Raw genomic sequence first — 25,729 nt, 5'->3', positions numbered from 1 at the left:
AGTTCATGGGTGGATTTCATGTCTATGAACCCTGACAAGGAAAAAAATCTTCTCTACTTCTATTTGAGTGGAAGAAGTTTTCCTGCCAGCTACAGAGGGGTTTGGGTTTTTTTTTCCTGTGGATTGGAAAGGACAGTGTCAGCCATCCTACATGATACTCATCACCACACTGGCTCCCATATTTCTTAAGTCATGGTATAATCACCAAAGCTATGACATAATAGCATTTTGTATCCTGCATAACTCATTGTTATTAAAACTAATAAGCTACACCCTTGCTAATGACATGATTTTTTTTCTGCAATGCAGCAACTCTGCTTAAAAAAAAAGGTAAAAACACAATGAGGCTTTTTGAGAGGAGGAGACTTATCCATCAATCTCTGACTGTGTGAGATATTGGAGAGCTGCTACTGACATTTGTCTGGGAAGATTTTGCTTAACTCATTCTTGGCTCCACCATCAGTGTTGTAATGGGTTCATCCCAAATTTGAGGCAAGATTTTTTCCTACATCCTACATCTTGATCTGTGCTATATATACACACTTAGTGATACAGTCACAGATGTCTACAACAGTAAATTCTAAAATTAAGCAAGACATTGCTGTGAAACTTTCTTGATGACACAGGATATTAAGATGAATATCAGGTAACAAGGATTCACATCCAGTACTTTCATACTCTTACATATGCTTAAGTACTGCTCCCTTCTACATTGAAAGACAAGTCAGAGCTGACCAAACAGTTTGAAAACCAACCACGGGTTGTTTTTTTCTTCCAGACATTTCCTACTAGTTGTTCATTTTGCTTTGCTAAGACTCTGTTACCATGCTAAATGTTCGGGGACATGAAGATTTGACATCATGCTGTGTTGCACCAACAGTGCCTGCGGAGATAACAAAGACAATATATTTTCTCTTCACCTGTACTCTACTTCATGATCCAGCTGCAGACCAGCGTGAGGGCACTGACATGGGCTGACAGAGGTTATACAGCCTACAAGTGCTGCAGCAGGCCTGAGGGTGAGCTGTGGCCAGTTTCTCATGCCATAGAAAGGGTCACGCACAAATATGACTTTGTAGCTCCTTGATCCCAGAATTAAGTGATTTAACCATCCACAGCACAACTTATTTGCTGCTGCCTGGCAGTCTAGTTCTAAAGAGCTGGGGCAGCTGAGCATTTTGGTAATGCCTTAATATCTACGATTAAATCTTTTATTCTTTGGAGAAGAGACTAGGGAGCTTCTGTGTTGACTTTATAGCACTTCACTAAGGGATTTCCAAAGAGTGAAAGTATCCCTTAGCAATCAACCAACCTTGGACACCAGATAAAGGGACAAATCTAACTAGACCTGTATTTTCTTATTCCTGCATTAGAGTAAAGCAGAAGAGCAGAGCCAAGGATCTGTTTCACAGTGATTTGAGAGAGTCAACATTTCCTTGTTTGCTAGAGTCTCTCTGGAGATCCTTTCTGGAGATAATATTGCAGTAGGTTGGTCTTAAGCTTTAAATGAGGTGTGGGTTGATGCTTGCCAAAGACATTTTGGAAGTGCACCAGGAGGGTCTGGGAGGGCACAGAGGAGAAAGCAGAGATACTGCCTTGCAGAGACTGCCACTAGCAGAAGCTCTGCAGGACCCAGCTGACACACCTACCACTAGACTGAGACTGCCAGACCTGATGTCCAGAAACACTTTCAAGCCCAGTTAGTCATCAACAGCTGCAGGTGTTCTGAAAAAACCCTGGCTGCACAGAGTAGATGTTTCCTGAAAAATAGCATTGGAGGGAGCAATTCAACTTTTAATTGGGAAGTAAATTGCAACCAAACTATTTCCCCTCAAGTCTGTGGCATCTTAATAAATTGTGGTCACAGCCCTTAAGACTTTCCTTTCCTTGGTCAGCTATCTATCCATGCTATTATTTATTCTGTTTCATTCAAGAAGAGTAAACACAATCTCAAAATTCTGGAAAAGGACTATGGTATATAGCATTTGCAAACTGTGTGCCTGTCTCTGTATGTGTGTGGTGTGTGTGTATAGGGCTGTATCGGTGGAGAACTGAGATATTTTCTTCCTCTTTTATATGTTGGCTCAAGTTACCTGATTTATGGAAAAATCACACAGAGCAAGACATAAAAAACACTAGGGTGGGATTCAGAAAACTTGGGTTTAACTAAATGGTCACCATCACTGAAATATAGAGTAACAAGAGATCCTGGCAAATGGCATCACTTGTGCAAGCAGTGTGAGAACAAACAGCAAGTCTGTGATAAATCTGGCAAAGCAAATTATAAGTTAGTGAGCAGACAACTCTGCAGTACAGAGATCTGGTTTTGTCTTAATTCTATGATGTTCTGTTACTGTGACACCTCACTAGAAGAAGCCCTGCTACCGTCTTTGTCAGTCCTTGTAACCCTACATCAAAAACTTTTCCAGAATTCAGCAAATCCATGAGCCCAAAGAGCAACTTCAGTTACTTGTGCAAGGGACACTCATGAAAAGCAAAATTAAGACTTCCAGCCTGTCAGCTCTAAGACAAGGTACATCCTTCCTCTAGATTTATTTTTTTTTAATTGTTGAACAAGATTGAGATTGACTTTGGCACATAAAGGGTCAAAACTCCCCCAGGGTCCACAAGGTAACTTCAGAGGCAGGATGTTAATGCTTATCACCCCTCAGAGCATGGCCTCCCTGCTAAGTTTGGCAATAATTAAACAAGCTATCTGTTCAGTGGTAACTGCACCAATATGACCACTTAATATTATGTTCTTTTTCACATACTAACAATGCATATTTATCAACCAGCAGCAATATTTAGTTATTATTGATCTGACAAGACTGAAAACAACAATCAAATCCCTCATACAAGAACACTGACCTCCATACAATTTCTTAAAGCTGACTTTATATTCTGGTTTATTTCTCGTTGGCCTATAAGGTGTTTGTAAAATGATTCAAGGCAGCAAACTACAAAATACTAGAGTTGAACCCCCCAATTTTTTAGGATCTACATCTTGAAAAATCATTTGGAAGCTTTGACAGTTGCCTTCTGGATGTTTTTATTTCTTGATAATACCAGCTTATTATCTAGGCTCCAGAAATATCCAAAGACCTCATCTCTATTGTGGTAAGCACCATACACACATAATGAATCAGCAATCCTTTTTTCTAAGAGCTTATATACAAACATGAATACCATGAGAAATTTAAAGGCATATGCCAAAGCTTAATACTATTTGTAGGAAAAACATTAGGAGGAGCCTAGAATATTTCAGCACTGTTGCAATCATGTAGCTTAGACTGAACAGCAAGAGCAATGTGTAAATCACAGGAAGCAATTTGGCCAGTCATAATGATCTCAGATACCAAGTATTCTGAACAAAATACTTTGTATCCCAGCAACCCCCAAACTGCTGTTAAAATCTTAATCCTATAGCTTTACATATGATACGAAAACTTGACCTTTTATACTCATAACACCAGATGAATCATTTGAAAGGTGCAACAAAATTCAACCCTATTTATATTCAGAAACAAACATTTTTCATGTTACTAATTAAGGGCATTTTAAAAAACATGTATGTGCACTATATGGGCACGAATAACTGTGCACACACACACACACATTTTCTAACATTTGTGTGAACCTTAAACTAGCTCTATCACATCTTACATAGTAATGATATCTGCAGAGATAAAGAGTGAACCTTTACAAAGAGAATGCCTTTAATCAGTCTTCTAATCACAGTCTCAACTAATGAGGAAAGTCTCAGTGCAATCGAGTTAGCTCTTGCTTAACTGCATCTGACATTTTGGAATAGATTAGGTTCTAATGGTCTATGGCAGAGCTTCCTCTTTAGAAACCTTGGGATGTCATTAATAAATATTGGCCATCATATAGGGACTCCACACCTCTGTAGTTGAGACAAAACATCTTATAGGAAATCACTGCCTACTGTGTCGTGAACCACATCAGTGAAGCCAGGCACGACATCCATCAAAGATTAAAAGAGCAGAAAACGAACACTGCTGTGACCAAACACTTGAAATCATGTGCCGACTGCCACAAACAATTAGAATTCAGCAGGGGTATTCTCAGGCATTCACAAATCATGACTGCAGGAGACCTCAGGAAATGGGGCCACGATTAACCCACCCCGCTGTCCCCAGCCATAACAATGGGCTGTTATGGGGAAGAAGCTGCAAGCTTTTTTGTAATGAAAAAACCCTCATTTTACTAAAATCTCACCAGGCTCAGGATGTGAAGACTAGTGTGTTATACACGGAGACTTAAAGTTACAGGCAGGAGGAAATCAGACTGTCAGTCTGTTCTTTGAGCAAGGACAGAGATCTGCATTACAGTTCTCATTTGGCAGCAAAGGGGACAGCTCAAAGGCTGTTCTCAAGACCCCCAAGATGGGGTCTCCAAGGAAGGCAGCTGCTCCTGGCCTCAAATCTAGTGACAATCCCAACACATCTTTGTGGAACACCGATAGGCTCCATCAGTTAAGACCCATCTCGTCCTTATGTAGAAATCTGTTTACTATAGGAAGACAGCTTGGACATGCCATTTGCTGATTCTGGGTAGGTAAAGAAGAATGGAAAGCCCTCTGAGCACAAAAGCGTGTAAAAAATTGTACAAATTGTAGAATAAAATTCCTAGGTTTGAATAATATTGGGCTCACAAAAACAAACAAAGAAAAAAAGACAAAGCCAACCAGTTTGGAATATTATGTCCACAGAAACACAAAAATTGTGGGAAAGTTCCTCCTTTTTACTACTTTTTTATTTTAAAATGGGCCAGCTGAACTTAGTCCTTTATTCTCAAACCTGCTGCAAGACTCCCTGAGACAGCCTGAAGACTGAAATGGGAACTTTTTCACCTGACATTTAAAAGGATGTAGAACTGGATTTTCAACAAAACAAAACCCCAGAAGGGTTGGCCCTGCTGGCTGGCACTGCCCCACGGTCTACTGAGTACCTGCACTGGCTCTTGCCTTTACCTGGATGCCACAGGCCCTGGTACCCCCATCCAGACATCTCTGCCACAACCTCTTTACAGCCTGGGTCAGTGCAGGCCCCTCCTGCAATGCCTCAGTAGCTGTCGCTGGCTGTGGACCTGTGCAAGACAGGAGCTTGCAGAGGAGGGAGTTTTGATCAGTCTTTGGAAGTTTTATCTTTCTTAATGTACATTTAAAGCTTCCCAAAACTCTCACATGTGGGCACATTCACTGGCAAAGGCCTGACCTGCCACCTGACCTAGCTAGAGCTGAGAGCACCCAGTACCTTAAAGTCAAGTCTTGCACATTTTAAGAGGGCTCTCAGGGCTGGGCAGGCTCAAAAGCAAGGAACACCACTGATGTCAGTGCAAGTTTTCTATTGCATGGTATCAACCTGTTGTTTACAAAGACACTCACTAGAAAAAAATGTTTAAATGCTTAAGAGAAATATATACAGAGACATAGGCAAAGAATTATTAAATGCAGTAATTGGCTATAGTGCAAAGGAACAAGGACAGGCTTCAACATGCTTCCTATGCTGTGAAAGACTTGGGCAAGTACAGGGTGAACTGTTTTGAGAACTACCAATAAATACATTCCATGCATCTACACAGAGTAGGAGATGACTAACTGGCAAACAGGATTCTACCTTTACAGAATTTGCAGTTTATGCAGATGAGTACTCTTTAGAGCTGTTATTCCTTCTGTTCATTTATCTTCTAAGAGAGTATTTGATTTTCCATTTATGTCCTTTCTGTTCTTTACACACCTGCTCACTGGGATGTAGGGAACTCAGAACTTCCCAGCCAGTGAAGAGTAACAGCTCTTCCCAGGTTAGTCCTTCATGAGCCACAGGAGGGACAGGACAGACCTTCACCCTAATCAGGGAACAAGTATGATACATTGCAGAGTACTTAAGATAAGGAACCAAGACCTCATTAACTCATTTTCAGTTCCTACATTGCACAGCACTGTGAGTCATTCAGATCATGGGCAACACACTGCACAGAGACGGGGCCTGGGGCGAGGGCCAAAGCCAGAGGAGATGGCTAAAATCAGAACAGACTGAGGAGGTAACTGACCTCAGTCATAGTTCTCAAGTTCTTACTGGTTTAGTAGCTTACCTGGAGGCAGCTTCATAAGCACCCTCTGGGTTATTGATTAGAGCCTGGTAACCCATCAGTAACAAGAGACAGAAGCTGACACTAAAGTCCTCCCACGTGCTTTATTGCTGCAGAAGGATCACAGAGGAACGCTGTGGCACCCACTTCCAAATCCTAAACAAACCTGATAACCAGACAGGCCAACAGATTTGCCCAGGATATTTCTCCAGGAGGTACCTCTTCATACTCTCTTGATCCTGGTATAATAGATAGGCTCAGCTTCACAGGTCAGTGGCACTTAAGCTAAAAGGTAATTACAGTGACCTTCCATAAGACATTTTCCTGCTTAAGAATAATGCAGATATTTCTAAAGATATTGGGGAGGGGGGTGAAAAAAAACTATTGCATTACATAGAGGGAATTAAAAGAGGAAAATGAATATTCATGCACACATTCCCTCCTGACTGAGTAGAAAGAAAATAGAGTAAACATTCTTCTCAGGTAGCAGGGATTCATAGGATTTGGAGTCCAGACCAACTTCCATTCAAATCAGTGAACAGATACCAGCAGACAGGAGTGTAATCAGACCTGTAATCAGATATTCCCAATATCAATGTACAAAGTGATAGCACTGCATAATTGAGCCTGATAAGTTAATAATTTTACTGCACATTATACAGGAAAAGGACACAAATTTGTGACTTTCCAATTCATAAGCTCTCAGTTCCATATTGATACAGAAGAATTTGTATTCTGAACAAATCTGTGTTCCCAAGATGTGGCATATAAATTTTGTCTCTTAAAGCAAAGCTTGGGTAAATAACCAAGTGATAAACTTCCAGACTATTCAGACAGTATTTTTTTTGGAGATAGCCTCCAACTGGAACTATCTTCCCCAGTTCAGTGTCTAAACAAGTTTTTGTTAAGCTTGTCAACCTGTGCACATTAATGTCATTTCTTCTCCAATGACAAAGCTGAGCATGAGCAAATCTGCAACAGATACTAACATTTCTGGCATTACTGGGAGTGATCAGAATAGTTTTAACAAAGTTTTGAATGAAAACAAGTATATTAAAGAAAAAGCTGTTTGAAATATTTTCAAACAAAGTATTGTGTGTTAAACACTTTTTCATATTGTTTAACAAAATCGTGTTTTTCAGTTTCTTGGATTTTTTTTGTTTCCTTCATATTTTTTATGACAAAATAAAACAGTTTATTCCCTTTTAATGTCTGAGAGATTGGAATGGACTGAGCTCTTTAAAGTTCCATTAGTTCCCAAACAATCTGTAAACATGTTTTCCTCTCCCACACCATCATTTCTCATCGATTATTACCGATATGGGTAACATTTTCTGCTCTCCTGCCCTAAGCTGTATATCTCTTTACCCGCAATCAATCCATTCCAGCATGTATCAGGAATTCACTACTGCCTCAGGAATATTCCAGAATTTATGAGAAGACATTACAGGACCTGTCTCCTGTTTCTGAAAAATATCACCTTTTTCATGCACCATCTCTCTGCAATGCACTAAGCCATCAAATCCACTTGTGTATTGCTCAGGACTCTTTAAATTGAAAATATGATCTAAGTCATAATCTATAATTTATGATCTGATCATAAACATCATGAAGGAAATTAATAGGCCATTTATTTGGCATTTCTCTAAAATGTGGAAATGGTAGGGGCTTTATACATTATCAGTAAGCAGATGCAAGAGGTTTCTTAACACCGTGCAGGTTAGCTTGGAACTCATTGCCACAAGTTATGGATCCTTGAAATCCACAAATAAAAAACAAACCTGACAAATCTATGGGGAAAAAAAGGAAATCAGGGACTACTAAACCTACAGACCCACTCAGCTGCTCCTTTCCAAGCACTTGAAGTGTATAGTGGGAAAGTAGTTAACATATTTCTTTCTCTCCTAAGCTTCCATTACTGACCACAGAGAGACAAAGTGCTGGACTGAAAGGACCTCTGGTGTGCCCCAAGCAAAGCTGTTCCTAGACAGACAGATGCCCCAATCCTAGCTGAGCCTGGCTTTAACTCTCTTACCAGGGAAGGCAGCCTGCAGCAATAGCACAGAACTGCTGAAATTCAGAGACCGTCTCCCAAGCCAAAGATTTCTCATATGTTGCAGCTGAAGTAATGGAAAGGCCATATAAGTGAGGGAGCATGAGGAAAATTCCTGGTACAACGCGCCTTTCCCTACATCTGCCTCAGGCTTTGAAAACTCATTTCCATAGTAATTTCCTTCTCAACTTGACTTTGCTTTGCTCCTAGTTCAATGAATACCTTCCCTGTTTGGTGAAATTCCTGCTAGGATACAGGATGTGAGCACTTAATACAGTTTGCATTCAAATTATGTTTCTATACTTTCTTCAGGACACACAGTTTGAAATTCCAAAGTACTGGTCACCACCTTAAAGAAAAACAAAATTGCTGAAGCAAATCGTCACTTCCTGGAATACTGTACGAATTCTCAATCAGGTTATAACTTAACCTGCCCATGCACATTAAGGGGTAAACAGGGAGCTTTCCACGCACTGCACAAGAGTCAAATCTCAACTGCTGTCCTTGAGCACAGGCTTCTGAATCAGCCACATCAACTGATTTCATAAACCAGCATTCACTTGTCCCTGGATGCATCAGGATGGACAGAGATTCTTGCAGCCAAACCCACAACCTACTATCTAACAAGGCATCTTAGTTCTCAGTGTTGGACAGGGATGTAAACCCACAATATTTCAATCCAAAAAACTAGACTTGCGCTGATATCCCACAGACGCTGCACTCCTGCTTTGGACCTCCTAGACTTCCTTCTTGCAGGACAGAATGTTGTTATTTGTTTCTAAAGGGGCCTGAGGACAGAGAAAAGCTTATAGAAAACTATGGAAGCCAAGAAATACCTGGCAAGAGTAGACCCCAATCACCTATTTGGCCATTATCAAGAGAATGGAGACTGGGGCTGCAAAGGACACCACCTGGAGCCAAACTTCCTTTTGCTCAGGAATCCCACAGGTACTCATTGTTCACTGCTCCACTTTGCTGTCTCTCAGCCAGTTCCTGTCCCAAGGCTCTGAGTCCTCTCAGACAACCCCAGGTCTGGTACTAAATGGGCAGGATGGGTTCTGTATTACAGCAAAAATTGTGTAGGCACATACTCTGGCTTCAGCACAAAACAGATGTCTGTCACATCGCTCAGCATACACTGGAAGGTGCTTAGAGACTACAAACATCCAAAGTCTTAAGAAGAAAATAGTCTGCATGGGGCTGTCTGACTGTGCTGAGATGATGCAGAGAACATAAGTGAAGTTTATGATGCTCTTGTCTTAAAATGTTTCTCAAAACTAAGATTATTTTGCCAAGTAGTGTTGTATCTGTACTATTGACTAAGACTTGAATAATGTACCTGGTTACATATAATAGACTGAAAACAGTTATAGACACCTCATAGAAGAAAAACATGGTGCATAAATCCACCTATTAAAGTGTCACCTTTTAGAGAATCTATTATGTTGAAGTCAGTGAAAGTGCTGTCAAAGCCCTCTTGAGACTAAGCACAATTCCTTGGCTAAATGGTAAATAAAGTGGAAACAAAATGTGTAAAAAAAAAAAAAAGAAAAGAAAAAGAAAGGATATCTATTTAAGCATTCTAACCAGAAAAAAAAAGAATATAAAAACTTACAGCTTATTTCCTCTCTTTCCAACTCCAGCCATACACTCTTACTCCCTTTGTGCCTGCTGTAGTATTCATTTCATTCCTGGAAGAGCTGATTCAGCTCACTAAACCAGCTAAAAAACATCCCAGCCAAGAAACAAACATGTGAATAGAACTCAGACTGGAGAAAAAAAAAAATCTTTCTATAAAAGATCATTTTCAATGAAAACCGGATTTTGGACTAAGCACAACTTCTTGAGAGTGTCTGCTTTGTGCAGAATATTTCAGATTTGTCAAAAATGATGACTGTCTTCAAGTTAAAAAACAGAAATTCAAAGAAAACATGGAAATCAGCTCCAGAAGGGATGGAATAACACACTGTTCTGATCAGTGCTTTCATGAAAGATTTCCTTCTTTTGTTTCCTGGAGCACAGGGCTGAAAGGTCTCCAGGTCACAAAGGCTGCTATGGCAGAGCACAGGCACAGGAACGAGCGGAACTATAGAGAAAATCCAAGGCACTTGAAACTCTAAACAAACCCACTGTTTGTTAAGAACATCACTATCAACATCTGTCATCTTCTGAGTAAGAAATCCCATTCCACTTTCTATGGAAGCTATTTCCCTGAAGGAAAGAAGCCCTACAATTATAAGAAATCCACATATTTTTTTGCATGCCACATAACAGGCGTTGTCCTGAACTTGATAGATTCCTGAAGAATGACAAGGCTTATAAACATGGAGCACACAAGGAAGCCTTGATCTGAGACTCAGTGCTCCCACTGTCAGCTGTGAGTACAGGGCACAGGGGGTGTGTGAGTACACAGGCCCAAAGGGCTGTGGCTGTGTGTGGCAATGCTCCCTAGGAAGGAAGCACTGCTGCAATGCAACACATTTGGAAGTATTATGAAGAACTAGTCCTCCCCCACAGGGGCATCTGGAGGGCAGGGACCTTTTTCCACGAGTCTCCCAGTTGGAGGCACTGATCTGTTTTATCTGCCACTCTTCTCTGGGCCATCTCCCATTCTTTCAAAGCTAAACAAGGATATGCAAAGAGCCAGGATGTTAAAGAACTTAATGCAAATGGCTTTTTTCCTCTTATCCCATCTGCCACAGACTTGGAAGAAAAGTGGTAATGGAACAACACAGAAAGGTCAGGGGATTTTTTGGGGTTTTAATGCTTCTGTAGTTGGAATAGCTTATAAAATGGTCTCGGGGGTCATAACTTAAGCATGACACATAAAAGGTGTACAACTGAGACAAACCAGTGATCCATCTGGTCCAAGATCTTGTCTCTGACAGTGGATACTATTGGACACTTCCCAGGAAGGGGCCAAAAGTGAACCAATTAAGAAATGATGAGTGTTTAGTTAGTGAATTGTCTGTTTTTAAGGAAGAGGTTCTTCTTGAAAAACAATAGTTAGAGATTGGCCTTGAGCTTGGGGGTCTTGATTAAAATACATAACAAATAACTGTATGCACTTTTTTTGGAATCAATATTAACTCTGCAAGTACTTAATGTTTTGAAAATAAGAGGAAAAAAAAAGTGCATACTACTCCTCCTTTAGAGTTGCAGACAGCAGCAAAGTGCTGGAAAAGCTGTGTAGGGGTAATTGTAGGTTCATCCCTGGGGCTGATCTAGGCACCTGGGATAATGACATTTGAAATGCAGCAATAGCAAGTGGTGTGACTAGAAATATGCCAAGGAAAAGCACATAAAGCCCCACCCCATGCTACAAGACAAGCAGGGCTGTTCTGTGACATCGTTACAAGGCTGCAACTGGGCTATACGTCTGAGGCTATATTCCTGTTAGAACATGATCAAGGTCCCAGCCATACTGCATATTTCAATCGTGCTGTAATTGCACCAGGGGACAACTGTAGGAAAAGCAGGTCCTATGATGCAGACATATTTGAGGTGGAGTCAGAGAGAGCAAGAGGATATTCAGAAGTAGAAAAGACAGCACAGTTGAAGTGCCCTAAGGGAACAGACTCATGTCTGCCAGTGAGTCAGAATAAAAAGGGGGCTTGGATAGAAATCCCATGGTACATTTGTCAGTGCAGCAGTTTGATAGGTTTACTTATGGGTATAAATTCATTAAAACTTGCTCTGGTCAAAAATCAACCAAACAATATGCCTTTCAGTGGCAGCAAAAGAAGTATGCCCTAGCATAACAACAGAGGACGGGTGAGACTTTGAGAAGTCTGCATCAGAGACTTTTTGACTTTCCTTACTGCAGTATTTCTCTGGAAAAACACAGGTTTCAGTAGCTGACTATTCCCTTAAAAGCCTAGGTCAATCTTTATTATCTTACCTTTACCCCATAGGCTGTTCCCAGTATACTATGGTGCCACTCCTCTTTATAAAGCTGTTTCCACCGAAAACAGTGCTACAGAAGGGGATTCAAGCAAATAACATAACTATGCTTAAAAAGGAAAAAGGGAGGAAAAAAGGGAGAAAAAAGAGAAAAAGGATACAGAGAAGAATTCATATGATGTAGGCTAAGAAGGCAACCCTTAGGAACCAATGGAAATTCTTCAGATGTTGGATTGGGCCAAACATGTTTTACTTTTCTGGTGCTAAGAGTTTGACATATCTTTATCCACTGCCATCTCTGTTGACCGAGTACTCACTCATTTGCTGTTTCTCTTTACGTGTGTAGCTGCGGCCTTGAGAATTATCTCCAAGTTCCAAAATATAAAAAACGTCAAGCAGGAAGGAGTAACAGCATCTGATTTGTCTTCACGCAGTTTTTCATGTACTACCCATACTATACAGCTGCAAAAAGAACTAAATCCAAGTGGGAATGCTTTCTTTTTATGTTTAATATGCAAAAGTGCAAATATAGGATGTAGGATGACAGAGAATATGTTGGCAGGAACTCCTGTGTAACATGATCCAGAAGCAACTGGTAACTTAGGAAATTCAAGCTCCTAAGCAAGAAAGCACTCCAATGTGAGGCTCTTTTCTCACATATAATGTCATTTTTGTTCTTTTCCTTTAAGTCCATTATTGACTAAGGACTGAGATGGAATTCTGGGACAAACAGGCCTCTTGGTCAACCTGATACTGCCACTCTTGTGGTGGTAAGCAATATTTATTTGGATTTTAAAAGAATATGAAAAAAAGCTCTTCACTCAACTGAACTTTCTTTGAACAAGACTACAAAGCAAGAAATAAAGATGACAGATAGTACAGGGCACTTGACACCTTGGCTTTGTATTTTACAACAGATACCAGAAACTGAAGTTACCTACAACCTCAGAAGAGTTACCCAGGGTTTACACACTCCCTAAGAAACATCTGAGATACAGTGAAACTCCAAAGGAGCTTCTGATCATGCCTTTGCTTGTTCAGATGCAGACCCAGCTGAAGAACAGGACTCAGAGAAGTATTGTTGTAGAGAAGTAAGCTACATGCAAACATCTTGTAAAGGATCTAGCCTAAGACTGGGAGAAAGGGATTGCTCCAGTCCTGAACTGCGTCCAAGCAGAGTCAGCTTTTGAACTCTTAATCTGAAGGCATTTCAGAACAGGTGCCTTAAATTGCACATCTAAAGGTGTGTCAAAGCTCCTTCCTCAGCTGTCCATGTCAAAGTAAGGTAGAGTCTCTTCCCATATTGGACAAACTTTAAAGAAATCATAACAGATAAACCACCCCAAATTTCAGACTGCTTATCCAAAGCTTGTCTGAATGAGCCAGGCCTCCTTGGCAAGTAAAAACTGGGCTTAGATGTCTTGCAACAACACCCTTTCTTGAAGCAATCAGCCCCTTCCAAAAGTTTTGTTCACTCCTGAACAGCATATGAGGGCAGCCATAATAGAGGAGGTAAAGGAAGCACCTGGGAGAACCTAGAAACCTAAAGCATATTCAACATGATGGGTGATCATGCCATATACCAGAATCCCATTGCAATGCTGGATAAGAGACAAAAATACAATTCCTCAAATTGAGGGGCAAAGAAAAAAAAAAAATCAGTTTCTGGCCAAAGCTGCACGTCCTTTGGGACGGTTGGAGCATTCTGCAGCCACCTTTATCTCAAATGCCGAGGTGTGGCTCACGTAACCAGCACGCCCTGACATGTAATGCACATCAGATTTGAGCATTTGCTTATCAGATTAAAATGAAGCACTGCTTGCTGGGACCCGTAGTCTCTGAGGGCCATATCTCTTTATAAAAAGACAGAGGGCCACAGGGCACATCACAAAACTCTGAAGAGATTGCATGTGGCCCTCCCACAGTTAGTTTCCAACATCACACACTGCCAGAAGAAAGATCAGATTTGGAATCTGGGCTGCCAAGGCTACAAAGAAAATGTTATGAAGACAGGTTTCTCAGCTTTGGCAAAGCAGAGAAAGGAAATCCCTGAGATAAGCAGGACCTCTAGCAGGTACACTGCACACTTGTCCGTTTTTCCACACACGTTAACCAAGCAATAGCCATGTCTTTCATTGCCATCAACACTGACACAGCACGAAAGAGGAAGAGTAGGAAAATACCTTTGCTCCCTCAAAAACCAGAACAAGTTTTAAAGCAGCCTGGTTGTCTCCTCCTTTCACAACAGAATAGTTTATCATCATCAGTTCAGAACACGGGAGACACGGAGCCAGTCCTCTGAGTCATAAGGGATAAGACAAGAGGAAACGGTCTCAAGTTCCACCAGGAGAGATTTAGATTGGTTATTATGAAAAATTTCTTCACAGAAAGGGTTGTCAAGCATCAAAAGAGGCTGCCCAGGGAAGTGGTGGAGTCACCATCCCCGGAGGTATCTAAAAGTGTGGCAACTTAGGGACCTGGTTTAGTGGTGGACTTTGTAGTGCTGGGGTAATGGTTGTGCTCGATGATCTCAAAGGTCTTTTCCAACCTAAGCAGTTCTGTGATTCCATAGTTGCATCTCAACTCCTTCTCCAGGTAAATAGGCCCATCACTTGAGTTCAGCATCTGGCAGTATTATGTCTGGAGTTTGGTGGAGGTGTTTTTTAGCTTTTTTTAAAACAAGTCTCTTTAGGTTTAAGCTGAGTTTTACCTGGATAGCTTGACAGCTTTGGGATACATTACTTGAGGTGTCACGGGGCTTTTTGCTTGTTTTTTGAATAAGAAAATAGAAACACCTAGGGAAAACTTGGTTTGAAGCTTTTTCTCTGCAATCACTGTTTAATGCTTAAATGTTTTTTCCCTTTAAAATGCAAAATTTGGCAACTATTCCTCTTGTCACTTACTTGAAAAGATAATGACTGTTCCCGATATACCTGGCATTAATGTAACACTTGAACCACAGATGTCATACAAAAAAAAAAAACAAAATCAGGAGTTTGCAAACTGGAAACAGAGCAACAGAGTTTTTCCATGTATGCTACAGTCCTGCTTTTCCCTTTAGCTCATCTCCTGGCCTCCTCAGTTAGCCCACTCCTCCCTACCTGTGCTTTCCCAGTTTTAGAACTAGAGGGGACCATTAGGGGCCGGTTGGTCTGCCTCTAGCTGTAACATAGGCCATAATATTTCAGTCTTTGCTTCTGCTTTTCCTTCCCTGTGTCATGACTGTCATCCTCATCTGCCTGTCTGCTCAAGCAGACTTCTCACTTGAGAGGAATAATTTTCATTTGGCTAATGGCATCTGCTCCCAGAAAAAGTGCAAGACCAAGAAAAAGAATCCACAGCTGCTTTTCAAAATATTTTGACATATTAGAAGAAAAAGAAAGTCCAGAAAACACAATAAAAATATCCAACTGTGACAGAGGTTATTACAGTCTTCAGCACAGTCAGTGAATTTACAATGTCCCCTAGAAATCCAGCAGAACTGCATTAAGCAGGGGTTCATCGCCTCACAATAACTGCAGATATACATCTGGGAACAAAAAATAGAGGCGCTATCCTTATTAATTTAGGGCTGGATTCCACATACATACAATTCCTGATCAAATTCATATGAGTTGCATTCATTGACTAGCATGAAAGAAACTTCAGTTCCATTAATAGATGTTGATTTGACTAAAATATCTATTACTACTTAATAATCAAAGTAGCCGAGGGAGAAGAGGAAAAGCATGTGGAGAAGCTCACCATGCAAAGAAATAGGAAGAGTCATACTGTGTCACCTACTCAACATTCCCCCCCTTCTAAGATTAGAAATGATAAAACAAATATTAGCATGTGCTCCTAATTTGACTCCAGCCTGGTGAGTTATTCTAGTTGGCAACTGCCAGTTAAACATTGCACAAGGGTGAGGAATTAAATTGTGTTGGTCAGATTCCTGATATCAAAAAAGATTTAAAGATGCCGCTCAGAGCTACTGTGCATTCTGACTTTGCCTCAGAAGTACGCTTTCCTCGGAAAAAAAAAAGTACAAAAGGATATCAGCAACACAGCCATTTGAAAACTATTTTTTCCAAGAAACCGGTTAAGGGAGTGAATCACAAAAACACTGACTAGTATCTCCATTTCACTTACCAGAGGCCATGTGGTGGCCCCTTCCCTGCATGATCTCCTTTCTGGGTCAGAAGGTACAGCTAAGCAGCACCAGATGGCCATTGGAGGCTATCCAGGCACATACCCAGGTAGCTTCACCCCATCCCCAACAGGCAATCAAGGGTTTGCTTTGGAGGAGAGAAAAGCAGAAGAAAGGATGAATTCTGGCATGAAGGGCCACTGCAAGAAAGGCCAGTCAGCTTACAACAAAAAACACTGCCTGTACCTAACGTTAGTCATACAGATTTATTTTCATCTACAAATCTAATGAGTTTGGAGCTACCCACCACCAAATCTCATCCCTCAGCAAATGGCACCTGACTACAAGCACATCAGATAGTCCAAACTAACTTTCAATTTAATATGTCTGAACTGTGCTTTGCATCTACATTTTGCACTGTTCAGATGACAGCAAAGTTTGTTTACTATCTCTGCAGCAGCATTAGTTGATACCGACACTTTAGAAGGCTCAAGACATTTGAAAACATTTAAAAAATAAGATTTATGTAAATATAATGCTCTCAAATATCTGTTAAACTGGCCATTTCTGATGAGATGTGGAAGGCATTGCACATGCTTTTAACACTGTACTGTACCAAAGGGTTCAGGGGAAGTTTCAGTAGAAAGAATGCACAAACTGATGAAGAACTAAGCCAGAAGAGCAAGTGCTCCCTTTCCTAGTGCTCTGTATGTGCCCTATTGAATGGCACAGCATCCCTCAGCATCATGATTATACAGTTTATAGCTTTTAGGAAAGATAAATCACAAGCAAAACTATTTACAGCATTCAAGTTTAAATTAACTCGTGTAAGGCTATTTCAAGTGTGTTTGTGCTGCTATGCAGCTATTTCTGTGACTGAAAAGCACACAGATTTTCTAGAAAAAGGTTTTCAAGTTAAGGGAAGAACACTGTTAATTAATACTTTCTCAATAAAACCTTTTCTACAGCAAATCAGTCATTTCTGGAAATGAAGCCCTAACTCAGAATATCCATATAGGAACAGAAAGTGTGGTTGTGTACCTAATACTTCACAAGTATTAAGGTCAGTAAGGCACAAATTGTTTCCTATAAGCTAGTGACCAGCATTAAAAATTCAGTACTCTACAGCACACGTTAACCAGTGGAATATAAGACAGAACAGTTATTTCTGAGAGCAAAGAAAAAACATGGTGTCTATTATAAATTTTTTTCTAAAGGATACTATAAAAATTCCTTTTTACCTTCCCCTATAAATCCAGTAGCAGATCCATGACTTAAATTTTGCAGTAATACCACAATTTTTACTTTTGCTTAAAAAACACTATTAGAATTCCTTTAAGTTACTACAGTTGCTCATGTTTTCAGATTGTTAATTGTAAAAGAAAAACCACTGCCTGCAAAAATAAAGATTGATCAGATGGCTATGGATAGAGATCGCCTGTGTGGAAATCCCAAGTTACCTTATGCATTTATTAATTTCTAAAGGCTTTCTTTGGATTATTGATTTTTGTTTTTCCTGTTTGGAAGCATACTCGTTTTATGCAGAATTTCATTATTTTCCCTGCTATGCCCTTTCTGCTGAAGATGATGAGCTATATACCCAAAACAACACTCCAGCCTTAGGTCTCCTGCCACCTATAGCTCTAAAGAAAGATCCAGCACACCAGGAGAGCAGGGCCAGTGTTAGAGCCCCCAGCACCAGAGATGTCCTTCCAGACAGTAGTCCCAAGGCTATCCCTGAAGGGATTGCACATGGTGCCCTCCTGGAAGAACAAAAAGTGAAGTCACTGCAGTATGTTTGTCTTATGAAAGGAATCTATAATTACTCCTAATTACTCCTTTTGTTTAAGCTATTGAGACTTGTGTGATATTTTTAATAGGAGTCCTGGGAACTTTAGGAACTGTTTTTGTTTTTTACTTGTGTGCAGAGGAAAACAGGGGGGGGATTTATTTCTGTAAATTCTCGTGGGCCAGATGCCAATGAAAAGGCAGGAAAATCAAGAGGATTATAACTCCTTTATATACACACATCTTTTTATATTCCAATATTCTTACGAACACCATAGTAGGACATCTAGCCATGGATTTGGGCTTTTCCCTCTTTCCAGTGCACAAAACCAGAGTATCCCAGCCCTCAGCTTCATCTCAGTGTTCCAAATGCCCAGACCTGCCTGATGGACAGATCAAACTGTATCCTGCACACACTGAGCCATTGCTACAGGCTGTCACATACCAGGTAAAATACCTGGCACTTTCACTGTGGAAGTAAAAGCACTGCGTGAGAAGCAGGAAGTCTGGAAGACAGTAGGGCTTTTGTCCATGGAATGGATGAAAGCAGGGCTGGTAAAAGCTGCCACATACACTGCAAACTGTGTAAAACTCCAGCACAGAGTCGATTGCACATCTAATACTCAATGTGCAGGGCTTGGCAAATCTTGGAAATAAAGTGACTCACTCACTGGGAAAAACAACGGGGGGGGGGGGGGGCGGGGAAATTAGTGGTAGAACTAAACTCCAAAGATTTTCCCATAAGAAAATTCTAGGCAGCAAAGCCATCATGTTCAGTGCAGTAGGCACTATAAAATACATACTCTTGTCAATTCCAGGCAAGGCTCATCCCCAAAAGGTGGGGTCAGTACCCACCTCAGAAGCTGCTCGTGTACCAGAAAGAATAAAGAAATACACCTCCTCTCAGGAAGTTTAGAGAAGTGGCAGAAGCACATGGAAAATCCAAATAAAATATTCTATTTTGTAAACCATTTTTCATTTGTATGTATATACATACATTTATTTATTTATTTTTCTGGAGTTGCACTTCTGTGCATCACAGAAAATATTCTGTACATGAGCTTTGGAACTGGGCAAATTGTGATGCAGAGCTGCATTTTGGTGGTCCTTGCTGAACACTGAACAAGACCAAAATCCAAAGTTAAACAACCACTACATTTGAAAATTCCTATCAAACTAGATTTACTTTTATGCTACAGGTCATGAATCCCCTTTTCAGCCTCATCATTCTCTGAATTACCACATCACAATGTAAACAATTATTTTAAGTGCCTGTAAGAATGTGAGAATCCTCTCTCTAAGAAACGCTTCTGCTTTGATGACTCAGATTGCTAACACTGCTTGGGTTTATGTTTTCAAGAGTTTATAAAAGCACTTCACTAGGCAGCTTCATCGTGGTTTCTGATGACAAAGAAGTTTGTCATTATCAGAGGCCATAATTCCGATGTTCCTGTTCTATTCAGCTTCAATCCAGACGAACGTAAACACAAAACAATCCAAAGACTGTTTCTGTTTTTACATAGGTAGCATTCCAGTTTCAGACAGTCTGGAAAAAAACTGCAGAGCGGGATTCAGTCAACATTCTCCTCACCGAGACTGAATCCCTTCTGCTCATTCAGACACTCCTGCTAAGGTCTGCACAGCAACTCCCCTGTCCCGAACAACAGGAAAGATCACGGCACTGCCGTGGAGGGCTTGTCCATACTGGATGTTAATGAGCAGCAAAGCTGCCTCAGAATTTGCCAACTGTAAACCATGTGCTCCTTTCCCTTGCAGAGAGTCTCAAAGGAAGAGGCAGCTAGTTTGTAATCTGCTCAGGCATTTCTGCTATGCACCTCAGCCAGCCAATGTGAATCATCTTCTGACAGACAAGTACTGCAACCTCCAAAAAACAAAGTTGCAGGCTACTTTATGGGAAAGGAGTAGGTCTTGTTTCTGGTAAGAGTCATCACACACACAAAACAACGGTCAAGAGTGACAAATGCAAACGAGAACAACAGATATACCTTGTGCCTCCAAGAAATTTTGCTGTTAGGAATAAGTGGGAAGCATGTTAGGATTCAGTGACATGCAGCGCAGCCAGTGATCACTGGTGCAGTAATGCAGTCAGTGCAGTTTGGTTTTGGGAAGCTCTAAGGGGAAGATTACAGCAGAAGCATGTATCTGCATCATTAGACATGTGGGCCAGACGAGCTCATCAAAGCCCACTCTGGCTATGACAGCCACATTAACTGCAGTCTGGCCTGCACGGAGCATTCTGGACCCGCTCAGGACACAGGGATGGCACAAGTCAGAAACTCCCCAGCCCTTCAATCTCTCCTCAGTCTCTCAATGCCCTTTGCAAAAGCCAGGGCATGTTCAAACTGCTGCTGCACTCCAGCTCTACCCTCAGAAGCTGCAGACAAGCAGGCAGAGGTGAAGCAGCCCTGCCCTACAGGATAACAATCAATTCCTAGTCAATCTATAAGACAGCAATAGAAAAAAAGGTAAAAAATACTCTCTCCATTTCTTTCCTTTCCTGATATTTTGCACCATTCTGTCACTGCACTGACATATACTCTGTGTTGCCTCTTTTTATTGGTAAAAGGATTTGCTCTGAGTTTTAAGAGACAAGCCAGGGCAGTTCACATGGCAAAGCCAGTAGCCAGCAAAGAAACATTTTCTCTAACTGTACTTTTTTCAAACTCGATCAGGTACTTGATCTGGTACATGAACATCAACTGTGACTTTCATTTTTCTTGCATCATTTGCAGTGGCAAAAGTCTCAAAGGTCAAATTATGCCTCCAGATACAAACACAGTGCATATTCCGCCCACAAATGATACAGGCAAAAACTCAGTGGGGATAGGGGAAATGGTGCAGTGTAACAAGCTGTTCTTTGTTATTTTCTTGGGCAATGTGCAAGGCTGGAAGCCAGAAAGGCTATTTTAACTAGGTTTTTTACAAGACCTTTTACCAATTTGCTGTGACAAACAAAATTCTACACTCAGTGATAGTCAAGGTTTTCAAAACTCATATTTGATTTCTGGACATTCCTCTATGTTACCTGGGTATAGATGCATGTGAACGATCAGCTTTGCTTATTTTTTCTTATTTTATGCATAAAGGAAACACTTTTGTCCCTGCATCCTGAACTTGAGCTTTCTGCCTCTCAGGCAATCTTGCTCTAGAGGCCTGACTCCACACAGAGAAGAATGGGGGTCAAAGTGAGTGAATATTGGCTTCCTTGGGTTCTGCCCAAGACAATTTAACCTTCATCTGCAAACAGCTACATCCTCACAAATAATTACTCTCCTACAGCCTCTCACGGTGGGTTTCAGGAGCAAAGAACAACTGTACATCTTCAATATTCGACAGGAGGGCCTTCTATGAGCTACAAACCAGTTCATTACAGGGCACGTTTCTGAATACAATGAAGCATCCTTTAAAGCCTTTGAAGGATTCAAAGTGAGAGCAGAGATGCTCTTCTCACTCTAAGCATGAGAAGGCCCCTCAGTTCATTTCTGTTGCATAGAAGTAGTCAGGTGCATGAAAGGAAACACTGACAGCCTCCTCGACCAAATCTGTCAGCACAGGAGCAGCCTCCTCTAGGCTGCACAGGATGAGAACATATGCTGCAACTGTATTTGGGGGAAAGAACTCGTTCAGATCAAAATACACACATTTTTCTTGCTAAATGTTATGTTACAAGTTAAAACTGTATTACAAAAAAGACCAAGCTTTATTAACATAGCTTAAAAACAGCAAGAAAAAAACCCTAGAAAGCTCCCAGCAATATTTATTGAATGGAACACCTGCAAAAAACATTTCTTTTAGGAAGAGGCTATGTAAGGTTTCAAACAACTCTCTTAAGTGAACAGGAAAAAAATTCTAGCACAGTGCTAAAAGTGTCCCCTTTGGTAAGAAACATCACATGGATGGCACTTGAAAAACACATGAATGCAAACTGCATTAGCCATTTCTTCTAAAAATAAGGCTTCAAGGATAGTTATTTGCCAAAGTAATACCTCTGCCAGCATTTAAACCATTTTGAACCACTAATAAAGATGAAGATATCCGACCTTCAGTAAATTATTAAGCATGAATGTTACTTTGCAGACAGCATTAGTGCTGCAGGATGTTGATTGAGACTATCAAAAAAAGAGAGAGATCTTTGTCAGGTGTCTGGAAACAGAAGTCCAGATCCTACAACCACTCAAATATTTTTAAACCACAGCAATAAACAATAACGGGGTGTACCTTGTTAAACTACTGGGATGTAATCCCAAAACTGCTCTAGAGTACAGTGGGAACTGGGTTAGAACCTTAATGTTCTGAAAGGCAAGAATAAAAAGCAAAAGATTTTAAATCATCACTTGTTAACAAACACCTTTAAAAATTGCATTCAACTGTAACTTACGCATTTTCAAGTCTTATGTGCCCGTGAGTAGTAAGAGTGTGGCTGGTAAAGCATCCTTCCAGGACAAGCAAACCTGGCAAAAACAAAGACCAAAGAGAGAGGAAAGCAATATTAATGGATTTTTTCCAGATCTCATTTAAAAACGTCGCCAAACTATGTACACAGTGATTTTTTAAAGGCTTATAAGTTTATTAAATTTGAGAGTTTTTTCACAGGTACAGCATGAGGTAAACTAATAATACAAATATTGCCCCTTATTCATCAAAAGACATCAGTTATCTGCTCCACAGCAGGAATGAATTTCAGCTTCACAAGAAAGTATCCTAAATTTTTCTGTGTTTACTGTTGGAGGCAACAGAACAGGTTTTAGGTGTTGCAAAAATCACAAGCCACAAAACCCGAGGTTCCACTAATTTTCAGTTACAAGCATATACTTCCTATAAGTTCTATAAGAGCCAAAACAACCCTCCAGCTATATTAAGCTTTCAAGAACCCAGAATTTAAATAAGAAAATAATTTACATAATTTTGGAATGTTTTTAATTTGTTAACTTATGTTTGAAAATGTTAAGTTAGATTTCAGATCTTTCCCCTCAAACTATATTAGGTATATCAATAAATAACAAATATGGAAGTCAGCATTCTCATAATAATTTAAAATCAAGAACTTTAAGATGAATATCTAATTCAGTAAATGTGATCATATGCAAGTAACTGACTGGAATACTCTAAGAGTTGTGTACAGTGCACATATTTTCTTCATTATCAGATTTTTTCCGAAAAAGTCTTTGTTCTGAGAGACAGAACTAATGCTTATTATACTATTTTTCAATTAAGCCATATCTTAAAATCCAGTAATTATTGAAAAATGGACAGTCTCCAGTGCGGGTACCCTTGAACTCTACAATCAACAATTGACATTGATTATATTTTTTCTTTCCAGAAATGTTTGTTCCCAGGCTCCAAATTGAGCATGCTGGTCAAATTGTCTCACTCATTCAATCCTTTTGAGCACAAATATAAAAACCTCACTAATATTTTCACCAGAAGTTAAACATTCCAAGCACAGGAACAGCTAAAGTACATAAGGTAGCATTTACATACTTATTTTCTCATCAGACGATTTATTTCTTAAATCTAAGTGATGATGATTATTTTTGGAGAGCAAGTAAAGGCTGGAAATGGTTTTCCTTCCATCAGTTATCACTAACTCAACACATGTCTTTCATTTCAAGTTACCATAGGCACTGCAACTAAAGACCATAGAAAAACCTCCAAGCTCCGCTTTGAGACTGTTCACCAGAACACAGAGTTCTCTAATCTTAACTCCCAGGGCAAAATCCTGGTCCCAGTGAACTGAATGGTAAAACTGCCACTAGTGCAGCAAGGTGAGGAGTTCTCTCAAGTGGTCCTCGGTAGACCTTTTGAAGCCTCCTCACCAGCTGCTCTTTGAAATGCACTTTTCTTTAGCAACATTTGCCCCAACCCATTCATCTCTTTGTGGGACTGAAATGATTTAAGGTCTCTGGCGAATTAGTCGTCTTAGCTACCCATTTGTTAACAATCCCTTTGCATTATTCCCTTCAGACGACACTGATGGCCTCATTAGAGTCTAGCACCCAAACCCCACAGGAGGACACTGCACATCTGTGACACACACTTGCCATTCAGAGCTCTTCGTTCATCAGAGCAGATTTCCCCGCAAACAACGCTTATGTGGCCTCTTCTTTCACCCGTGCTTCAGAGGAGAGTCCAACTGATGGGGGTTCTCTGTGCCCAGACATCACCATACTTTTCCCAGTCCCCTGAGGTGAGACATTGCTGTCTTCACCGTTTGCCTTCCTGTGTGTTTGTCCAGGGATCTCGGCCACATTGCACCGCGGGCAGCTGTTCAATGCTTTCCATGCTCTTATTTCGCCGCAAGAAGCCACTCAGTTCCTGCAGGATTCAAAGACACCTGAAAAAGAAAGAACATATTCATTAGTGAAAAGCTCCTTAAAAATTAAAGCCTCCCTGCAATGGCCTCAACACCAAAGTATCTTGAATGCCACACCTTACAAATTAAGGAGAGCACACAAATAGTACTTTCTGCCTTCAGACACTACATCTGTCAACTCTACAGGAGGATGCTCATCCCCAAGATAATGATTTTATGTTTGTAATGATGTCCTTTTGGTCTAGTAATTATAGAGATGAGAAGGTAGAAAGGAATCTGACTTTTATATCAAACTGCATCAAAACCAGTGATGTCAGCTATTAATATTCATGTCAATATTTCAATTGAGGGGGAAAAAATCATAACAGATTTGTCACAGAATAACAGACTAAGCTAGAGGCAACAGCTTAAAATGACTGGCTTGCAGGTTAGTCATGGTCTGAACATAGATTTTCTTCCAAGTAGGAATAAGAAAGCTTTTCCAATTCTATTTACAGTTTTTAAGTATTCAGAAACAGACTCTACTAAAGAACAGTGGAGGGTTTTTTTCCCCATTCTAACCAAGAGATTCACAAGGGATTTATGAAGGCTTTTTTAAAAACAAGTAAGAGTCATCAGGTCACAGATACCAAGTTGCCCTCTTACTGCAAAAATGTTAATGCTACTGGTCTACAAGAATATCAAGAATTTCCTCATTATATCACATATAAGGCAAAGTCTTTATATTTATTGTTACAGGATAATCAGCTACAGAGCCCTCCAGTATTTTAGAGCAAAAGCACATGAAATTTTTAGCAGCCATTCTCTTGAGGGAAATTTCAAGGTGACTGGAACAGTACTTTATATGGATAAAAAAATGCTTATAATTAGAACAGACTTCTTAAATGATCATTTTGCATTTCTTATTCATGTTAGCAGATTGCAGAAAAGGTATAGATACTTGAAAAGACGAAAAATTATAATTGATGTTATTTTAATTCTGTATTATAAAGAAAAAACCTACATCACTCTATTTGAAACTAAAAAGCTACACTACTTCCTCCTTGAAAGTCTGGGCAGCTATGGAGAGCTATTCACTATTAAGTAGGTGAAACCACACACAGAGTTCACAAGTTATTCCTGACTTTCACAGCAGCACTTGAAGATTATCACACAAGATGCAGCAAATGAGTTTATGCAAGAACTTGAGAAGTGAAGAAGACTTAGACAAAAGGGGTAAGGGCAAGCTCTCATCCATGGACTGCCACATAAAAATGGTCTGAAGTTAGCTGGACCCTGGCCAGTCTCAGCCTTGGTCCACCACACACCCACCACACAATTGTCTCTGCCACTGCTTCATTAAAGAGTGTGAGACCTATGTGGGGCCTGGCCTGTCTTTGGATATTATTTGCATGAGTGTGTTTGTGTA

General features: G+C 40.3%; 1 protein-coding gene across 2 annotated transcripts in view; it reads right to left on the bottom strand.

The window, feature by feature from the left end:
- The window catches only part of ALS2 (alsin Rho guanine nucleotide exchange factor ALS2), a 223,144-nt gene that overhangs the window by 173,716 nt on the left and 23,699 nt on the right, over window positions 1-25,729 (bottom strand). For both annotated transcript variants that reach the window (XM_039389606.1, XM_039389605.1), the window contains exons 2-3: window positions 24,046-24,342; window positions 22,387-22,459 (exon numbers count right to left, since the gene is read on the bottom strand). The gene's annotated coding sequence lies outside the window, so the exon portion shown is untranslated. The remainder of the gene's footprint in view (window positions 1-22,386; window positions 22,460-24,045; window positions 24,343-25,729) is intronic.

The sequence above is a fragment of the Pipra filicauda genome, unplaced genomic scaffold (genome assembly GCF_003945595.2).
Source record: "Pipra filicauda isolate LSUMZ 115617 unplaced genomic scaffold, ASM394559v2 scaffold74_size2892960_pilon, whole genome shotgun sequence".
In the NCBI taxonomy this organism is placed as follows: domain Eukaryota; kingdom Metazoa; phylum Chordata; class Aves; order Passeriformes; family Pipridae; genus Pipra; species Pipra filicauda.
Note: the sequence above shows the minus strand (reverse complement) of the source record. Positions and strands in the feature narration are given on the sequence as shown.